General features: G+C 40.6%; 1 protein-coding gene and 1 long non-coding RNA gene across 13 annotated transcripts in view; one reads left to right on the forward strand and one right to left on the reverse strand.

Annotated features, from left to right (window-relative positions):
• LOC309646588 (uncharacterized protein) overlaps positions 1-9,519 on the reverse strand; it is a 341,945-nt gene that overhangs the window by 163,887 nt on the left and 168,539 nt on the right. The gene's annotated exons all lie outside the window — the stretch shown is intronic.
• Positions 1-9,519, forward strand: part of LOC309646597 — a 29,457-nt gene that overhangs the window by 11,585 nt on the left and 8,353 nt on the right. The window contains exons 2-3 of one of the 2 annotated variants that reach the window (XR_014255451.1): positions 2,043-3,994; positions 7,404-7,524. This is a non-coding gene — a long non-coding RNA (uncharacterized lncRNA). Of the gene's footprint in view, positions 1-162; positions 7,258-7,403; positions 7,525-9,519 lie in introns of those variants that run through there. The other variant, XR_014255452.1, reaches the window with a different exon arrangement.

Genomic DNA, 9,519 nt, shown 5'->3' on the forward strand with positions numbered 1-9,519 from the left:
CAATAAGGATGTTAAAAAAAAAAACCAAAGCTTTCCCAAATTTGTTTAGATTTTGACTACATATATCCTTAAATTATTGCCAATTAAACATATTGGCCCCATTATGTGTTGCAATAAATTCAGGGTGCTAAAAATAATTTATAAGAATTAATGAACTATTATACTATTAATGTTTGCCAATGTACAATAAAAAGAGTTAAATCTTTTACTACTTTCTTTCCAATATAATTCGTAAATGGAAGAGATTTGGAAGAACAATTTTAAGGAAAGAATAATTTCTAGTATAACGTTCATTAAAAACTAAGTTCTAGGCAGTGTTTTACGTCCTTTGTATGTATCACCTCTGCAATAACACAAAAGGCTTGTCAAACAGGCTCACAAGAGTCCTAGCTCTTGCTCAACTTCACTAATGATTCCGAAGCTACAACGTCTGTAGCACATTTGGTCCAAGTGATACAAGAGTAACAGTGGGGTTCATGCCAAATCGGGGGCAGCTGCTCAGTTTTTGAGTTTTCTTACTTTTTGTACTTGGTCTGTCTGGCAACTGTAAAGACGTCACATGACTAACTTACATTCCCCTGCCAGCTAAGTCCCATGATTCCATAGATTCAGGTCTATTTACAATAGACACTTCGGGCGAACCAAGAGATTCCAGGCAGAATTCCCAGTTACCTTTCCACTAGGAAATGCCCTCAGCACACAGCTTTGCAAGGAGGTCCGGACAGAGGTCTTCAGCGAGGACGCGGCGGGAGGGCTCCGCCCTGCTGTCGAGTCCTGCGCCCCCACGTCATGGCCAGCTGCCACGATCCACGAAAGCCACGCGCTTTTGTTGTGCACACTTTGCAGATCAGGAAGCAGCTTTAGAGCAATACGCCTCCCAGAGGTAAACGGCTGTGAGTAGAGGTGCCTCGATTCAAACACATGGCAGTGAGTCTACACAGCCTCGTAACCACCGGCTTCCAACGCCTTCCTGGACAGTCTATTTCTTTTCTTCTTACAAAGATTTATAAGAATTTGCAAAAACGGATGCTATCTGGTATTATCAGTGGTGAGAAAAACTCTGTAACCAGATGCTATCTGTTATTTCTTGCATTCCATATATTTTATATAACAGAAAGTATGGAATCACACTATCATGTTTTTCTACATATACTTTGGAGCAAAAAAACCAATTTTGTTATCTCTGAGAAGTATAACAGATCAAGCTTCACCGGTCTCCATCTCTCAGCCGCTGAAGCTGGTAACGAGCATGCACATCAGCCCTGGTCCCACCCTCGGACCAGGGCTCAGGTCCCCAAGCAAAGGGCGGGCCAGAAGCCAGTGTCACGCGGGGTGCCGTACAGCCTGGGACAGACAGGAGGACGTCACACGCTAGAGTCTGAAAGTGACAACGGCAGTGTGATTTATACAAATGACGGCAAAGCGTGATTTTATTTTATACACACAAAAAGGAAACGCAGACATTACTACTATTCCCATTTCACAGGTAAAATCACTGAGGTGGTGAAAGAATTCAGGGATCACCCAGCTGGCAGGAAGCAGAGCAGTGACCTAAGCATTTCACAGCAAAATCATGTTGCATCCACTGTGTTATTCTCTATAATTATCCTATAAGTATACGGAATATAACTATATCTGTGTGTGTGGGTATGTGTATGTATGTGTATGTGTGTGTACATATATCCAACCATTTCTTTCAGAAGCATTTAGAAAATAAACGAATTAAGCATTCAAAAATTTACACGTCAGTGTATAGGATAGGTATGCTAAACAGCATAAAAAATAATGTGTAGGAATAATATTGAAACAGAGCAGGACCCTATGGTCCTTACCCCCCATTTCCTCCACCTGCCTTTTGTCTGTAGAAAAACTGTAGCCAAAGAATATGTTTAATCAGAGAGGTCAGAAAATGCAGAAGCAAAGAAATGCAGCCAAAAAGGACAAAAAAATAATAGTTTAGTTATTAAGCAAAGTCCAGGACCTTTAGTTCCTCAAGGGCTACAGATAATAATCTGACCTGTATCCTGTGAGGTGTCTTGCAGATACTGAAACCCTCACCAGGTGGAAGAAGTTAACTACATGATGACCAGACTGTAACCATGACGTAAGCTGCTACAAGTGCAAGAACTGCCCTCAAGGAAATGGGAACAAGCTGACCCTGGAGCTGAAGATTACCTGTACCTAAAACAATCGAGATCACGCTGGTTAGACAACCAGTGACCAATTTCAAGATGCCTGTCCGAGCTGCCTGTGCTGTTTCTGAATGCAGCCCCTCCCTCTGTCTATAAAAGCTCTTGCCCACTGATTGTCAGTCGAGGGAGTCAGCCTTTGGACACAAGTTCGCCCTCTCCCCGGGTTGCCGGCCTCTGAAACAAAGCAAACTTTCCTTTCCACCAAAGTTGCCTCTCGAGTATTGGCTTTAGGGCGGCGAGTAGCCGGACCCCACTTTCGGTAACAATATAATGTGTTAGATACATTTTCTCTTGCTAAAAAGACAATGATCATTTGATCTGGAATTTAAAGCAGTTTTTTAAAACTAAAAAAAAAAAATCATAATGCAAATGATGCTTTAAGACAAACAGCTTTGGACACATCACCCACTTAAAGAAAGAAAACATGACCAATACTTTTGAGGCTCGTGGGAGCCGCTCTGACTGTGTTTCTCCTACCCCTGAAGATAAACATGGGGACAGCGGAACATACTTGACTCTGTCGTCTTATTTCACCCCTGCACTCCACAGGCTCCTAGAGCGTAGCTGCATGTGTCACCCTGACACAGATGGAAAGTGGGCACACTTCCTTCTCTCACTCCGCGGTGCACCTGGAGATCCAGCCACAAGGGCGCACGTCTCTGCCGTTAGGAGCCTGTTACTGGATAGCCCCCCAGTTCAGCGCTCTGTCCTGCTAGTGATGAATGCTTGCGATGTTTTCAGCTTTTGTACCATGAACAGTCTCACACGTGCTTCTTCACATGCACAAAGGTCTCTCTAGACCAGCCATCAGCAAACATTCGTTGTAAAGGCCCAGGGAGTAAATGTTTTCATTGCCTTCCACACGTTGCAATCACTCAACTCTTCCATCTTGCACAAAAGCAGCCAGAGACAACACTTAAAAGTGGACACTGCTGTATCCCAATAAAACTTTATTTACAAAATCAGGCATGGGTGGGATTTGGCCTGTGGGCTTGGGTTTGCAGATCCCTGCTCTAGAACACGCCAAGGGTAGAGCTTCGAATGCTGTGTGCAGAGCATGATGTGTGGAATTTTGATAGATAATGGTAAACTGCTGCCCAAAACATGTGTGCAACACTAGCTGTCTGGACTCCTTGCTTGGTGCCTGCCATAAACGCTGCCCTTCCCTTCATCACACACACACACAAAAATATGTGTGCAACTCATACTCTCACAATGAGCACACAGAAGGTCTCTATCATAGATATCCATGTGCATAGCTTCCATTTTAATAGATGGTGCCAGCTGCCATCCAAAGCGGCACGTCGTACTCTCCCAATAAGCATTCAGAAATCTTCTGTGATACAGTTCCTAGCTAAGTGAATCTCTTAGCCTTTGGCACACTGTCATTTATTCTTCAAAAAAGTTTTTGAGTTTGGTCAACTCTCAATAGTGCTGCCTTCCTCCTTCTCCTGCTCCCCCTCCTGCATTTTTTTCCTTTATTTCTGAAGATAGCTGGGCTTTTTATATCTCCAAGTACTTGTTTGCGTGTTTGAGTGCTTGTTTAGTTCAGACTCGAGTATTTCCTTCTGTTTCAATCTATTTCCTGGGAGAATTTTTCTCTGAAATGTTTTGATCTGCATTTCTGTTTTCTTGCTACACAGTTTTATAGGCAATAGGTCTTCTCTCTCTCTTTTTTATTCCCAGGTGTTTCATGAACTGGGTTTCCAGCCAGTAGCGCAGTCTTCTGCCCCCACCGCGAGGCATGGCATCTTCAACTGCAACGTTGGTGGTGACGGGATTGGAGCAGGCAGCACTGGCTGGTTTGTTTCTCTTTCATCCCTACAGATTCTTGATTTCACTTCCTTCTGCTTTCACGTCACCGTCCCCAGAAACAATGCTGTCTCTGGTTACGTTCAGCCTGTAACTGGCCTCAATTCCCAAGTTCCGGAGCTGCATTAGGTCATTTAGTACCTGGTGTTGAAATTTTTCTTTCAATCAACTTTTTTTTCATGCAGTTCATGTTTGCCCTGATCCCCTTTCTTTGTCCACAGAGATGTTTTATTACCCATCCTTCTCTCCACACCCACAGACATGCAGTGGAAGTGGACTTCGATGGAACTTGGTGGTTATTCTCAAACTTACAGTAACTTGAAACTCATGCCATTTTCTGTCTTCCACTAATTCTCAATGTATGAGTCACATGTTTTTTGATGTGTCCTCTTTGCTGGTCTTAGAGTTTTGTGGGAGACTGTGTTGAGAGATTTAGAATCAAGTGACCATTATTTTCCAAGGATCTACTTGAAAATAAGTCTACTTTGAAATTTTGTGTTAATCTGATGAATGTGAAATGGTGTTTCACTATGATTTTGCGTTCTCCTGATTGATTATGTAGCCGAGCATCTTCTATATATTTATTTGGCATTCTTTTTTTCTTATGTAAAATTCCTGCTTATACCTTTTATCCATTTTTCTATTGGGTTATGTTTTTCTTTCTTACTTTAGGAGTTCTGTATATATTGTGGATGCTAATACTTTGTTTTCTATGTTCAAATGTATTTCTCCAAATTTGTGACTGTTTTTTATCCTTCTCATTATGTTGGACTTTGATGAGGATATTTTCTTAATTTTAAGGTCAGTTTTATCATTTTTTTATAGTTAGTATTTTTTCTCTTAAAATATTCTTTTCTTCCTGAATGTCATAAAGATATTCTCCTTTATGTTTTGTAAAGTTAAAAATTTTTCCTCTCAGATTTAAATCCCTCATCTATTTGGAATTGATTTTCATATATGCTGTGAGATAGGACTCCATACTCATTTTTAGCCAATTGTTACAGCACCATGGATTAAATACGTTCTAATTTCTCACTAATTTGTCTTAAGTTCTTTCAAATATCATGTTTCCATATATAAGCACATTTTTGGTGGCTCTCTTTTGCATTCTATTGGTCTATTTGTCGATTCTGGAGTCAGTACTGCACTGTCTTAATTACTGCCTAAATGTTGCTACCTGGAACATCATATCATTCCACTGGGCTCTTCTTGGCCATCTTCCCTACCAAGTTAATTTTAAAATCAGCTTGTTGATGCCACAACAAAGCACTAGTTGGATCTTAATTGGAATTACAATAAATATATCATTTGGGGGCAGTGCTGGCCCATTTGTTTTATTGAATGTTACTACTCCTGAATAAGATAGTGGTCTCCATTTCTGTGGGTATTCTTTAACAACTCTCCACAGAATTTTATAATTTTCTTCCTAGCACACTGTACAACTTTTGTTAATCTTTCTCCTCATTTGGTATTGCAATTTAATTTTTCTAATGTTCTTCTTAGTTTACTAAGTAATTTGCAAATATAATTATAACAGTATTATTGTATCCTTTCCAGTATTTCTTTCTTTTCTATTTTATTGTCTTGGTTATGATTTTCAGTATAATCATACCTCAGTATTCATGGGGGGACTGGTTCCAGGCCCCCCTCCATGGATACCAAAATCCACGGATGCTCAAGTCCCTTATATAAAATGGAGTTGTATTTGCATGTAACTTATGCACATCTTCCTGTATACTTTAAATCACCTCTAGATTACTTATAATTCCTATTACAATGTAAATACTATGTAAATAGCTGTAAATATAATGTAAATGCTATGTAAATAGTTACTGGAGCATGGCAAATTCAAGTTTTTCTTTTTGAAATTGACTTGAATTTTTTTTTTTTTTGATCTGTGGTTGGTTGAATCCCTGGATGTAGAACTGAGGGTGTGGAGGGGTGACTGCACAACTTTGAATATAAATCATGGCAGTTGCCATCCTTGTCTTACTTATGTTTTTAAATGAAATGCTTTTAACATTTAATAGTTTGCAGTAGATTTTTTGAGATGCTCTTTATTAAGTTAGGATACTCTATTTTTCCTAGAACGCTAAGGGCTTTTCTTAAATTCAAGAGAGTTGTTCCATTTTTCATGGAATGTTTTTTCTACCAATACTGAAATGATCACTTTTTTTCCTTTTTAATCTGTTCATGACGTAAATCTCATCAATACTTAAAAAATTTTGTACCAATTATATTACCAGAATGAAACTATTCTGGTCATATTTTATACATACATTGCTCAACTTGGATTTTCAATGCTTTGTTTAGAATTTTTATCTAAATTTATACGAGTTATTATCTTACAAAAGTGCCTTTTTTCATACTGTCATTTTTTTTAACGTCTAAATGTTGCTGTCCTCAGAAAGTAAGTTAGTGTTCTGTGTCCCCTCCTTTTATATTCCCAGAAAGACTCCACGGGATTTGGGACTGTCCAGATTATATTTATAAATCAAGTACTAGGTTTGATTTGAAGAACATACGTCCAAAATTTATTTTGAAAAACTTCCTTCCCCTTTGAAGTCATAACATCTAGACTGTTTTGCCAAAGCTTTGAGTTTCTCGTTATTGCTGTGTGCCCTACCCTGCACTTCCAACAAAATAAGTAAATAATGTGTTATATTAAAAATAAGTTTTAATTATTGGTGTGAGCTGAACTGTGTCCTCAAGAAAGATCTGTTGAAGCCCTCACCCCACACCTGTGCATGTGGTCTCATAATTTGGAAGTAGGGTCCTTGCAGATGTTTTCAAAATAAGATGAGTCGGTAGGCTGGGCTCTAATCCAACATGACTGGTATCCTTATGAGAAGAAGGAAATGCAGACACGGACATGAAACCGCATACAAGCCCCCGGGTCCTTGTCTTTTGAAGTAAAGGCTGACTCAGGAGTTAATGATGGGCAACGTGAAGATGTAGAGACAGAGAAAGAGCTGTTGGGCTGGGGACCTGGTAACAGTTTAGACTATAATTCTGCCACATGGCAGAATCACCAAACTCCCAGTTCCCTGAAAGATACAGATAAAGGCCTGACACACATTCCTAAGTTGTTTGTACAGGACACAGATCCCCACCAGATGAAAACTGCTGACCACAAGCACACAGACCCCAGACTGGTTGAAACCAGAAGGTTGATGATGCTTGAAACTTCACCTTGGTGCCAATCATTCCGAGAATTGTCCACGAGGTGACCACGCCCTGCTCCTTGGACACTGTAAGACTCCTCACTACCCACCAGGGCGGGTCACACAGTCTTGAGGGCGTTAGCCTGCCGCGGCCCCCTTTGCCTGGCAAAGCAATAAAGCTACTCTTTTCTACTTCACCCAAAACTCTGTCTCTGTGTTTCTATTCGGTGAACAGAGACCGAGTTTCGGCAACAGACACACAGTGAGAACACCACGGATGACAGAAGCAGACCGTGTGTGGCAGCCACAAGCCAAGAAAGGCCAAGGATTGCTGGCAAACCGCCAGAAACTAAGAGGTAAAGGGTTCGCCCTTAAGGGTTTCAGAGGGAGCGTGGCCCTGCTGACCCCTTGAATTCAGGCTTCTAGCCTCCAGAACTGCCAGACGCGACATTTCTGATGTCTGCAGCCCTAGAGTTTGTGGCTCTTGTTAGGGCAGCCCTAGAAAACTAATGCAATTATTAGCTCCCATAATTTCATACTAAATTCACTCCTAATTTCTAAAATAGTTTTCCTGCCAAGTGTTACCACTGCCCTGTTTTTCTGCTCATTTTTAATGTACGGTAATTTTGATTGTATCTTTGAAGGTATTTTTAAATTAATGTCTTAGAATAAGTTCTAACGATATGTTGCATTCTGCACTGTTAAATCATACAGCAGGAGAAATAATGGTTAATGGAAATCGGAAAGTTGAAAAGGTGAAATTAATGGCCATGAGTTGTAAGAGTTCAGAAAATACGTGGTAGTTTGAGTTCTTAAAAATTAGAACATTGAACTTTCCCTGACAGTGTAATCTTGGTTTTGTTCATTTCAGTCCTTTACTACTTATCTGCTTTGCTGCTCATAACCAATTCAGCTAAACATTAAACATTCCCGTCCCTGTTGTAACTTGCTGCTTTATACTGTGGCTCACCCCAGAGCTCCGAGAAATGCTGAGAGTCTTTTAACCGTGCTTAGTATAAGTACCATTCTGAGTAACTTATTCATGCTACGTAGCTGGTGCTTGAAGCATTACCAATCGTGAGCTCCAACCTCATTAGAGGGAAGTTGGAGAACAATAAATTCTCAAAATGCTTATTGATTCATGTGCATGACTCAGGAGAATGTCGGCTCTATATTTTTTTAACTTTTTCAATTGTTGACACTGTCACTCCTCTTTCTTGGTTATAGTTAGTCACTCGCGGCGACAGAAAGAGCTTCTGCAGTGGTATCTCGGGTGTGTCACTTCACCTGTCAAGGTTCTTCCCTAAACCTCGCACTCAACGACGTATGTCCCGTACTCAAAATACTAACCCGGTGTAAAGGCGGCATGGCTATGGCTGTACAGATATATACAATCTGAGGTGGCATCTGATGCACAGAGCTCCTGAGGGTGACAACGACAGCGCCCACCGACCTCCTTTCTGCTGAGCACAGGTGCGAACCTGAAGGCTGCAGGTGCGCCTGACCGCAGCACTGCCCGAAGTAAGTACCAAGTTAGAAAGCACTGCCCAGAGCAAGTGTGGAAACTGCCTTCACGGGGTCTCCTGGCTTTGACAATATAAAGTTTAACTGTGTTTATATTTGGCTTCTAACCTTCCTATTACTGCCAAACAGAAACACACATGGAATAATAAGAGGAAACAAAGTCTAGCCATGCTTAAAAGTGGTACTTTTGTTGCTACTTTGATGTACAAAGAATGCAACGAAAAGATTCTCAGACCTTGAAATGAGCTACTTCGTGCCCCAAAGACGATGTTGATCCACATCTAATTTCATAAGGACAGTTTGCCTTCATGTCTGTTTGAAAAGGATGGATAATAATAAGAACTCTCATTTAACTGGACCTTTCAGAGAGACACGAGGGCAGAAGGTCCTGCATGGAGTTTCTCAGGGCTGTACCTGCCCGCCTGATTCAGGGTGAAGGACCGATCATGCAGCAATTATGACTTAAATGAAACAAAAGCCTTTACCACAAACACTGAGGAATGGCGTTTTGTGATAAAATGTCCTTATGGAAAAGCTTTCGGAGACTCTCCTGAATTTTTAGTACAAATATAATCATTTAGTAGCTTTTAGGGAGAAAATATGAAACATGTCATTCTAAAAAGCACAATGCCCTTGTGACTTTGAGAATTCCCCAGAGACGGAGAATTCAGGGGGAGAAGCCTACAGAAATAAGTCTTGTGACTTTTTAAACTGACTAACCCAAGCCCAAACTCTGTTTAGATTCTTCACTAATTGGGCACCAAAACCTAAGTTTCTTTGTCCTGCCAATTCCTCACCAGTGTACTGTTTCTTTGTCTAAGAAGTAT

The sequence above is a fragment of the Balaenoptera physalus genome (genome assembly GCF_965194825.1).
Source record: "Balaenoptera physalus genome assembly, chromosome: 17".
In the NCBI taxonomy this organism is placed as follows: Eukaryota; Metazoa; Chordata; class Mammalia; order Artiodactyla; family Balaenopteridae; genus Balaenoptera; species Balaenoptera physalus.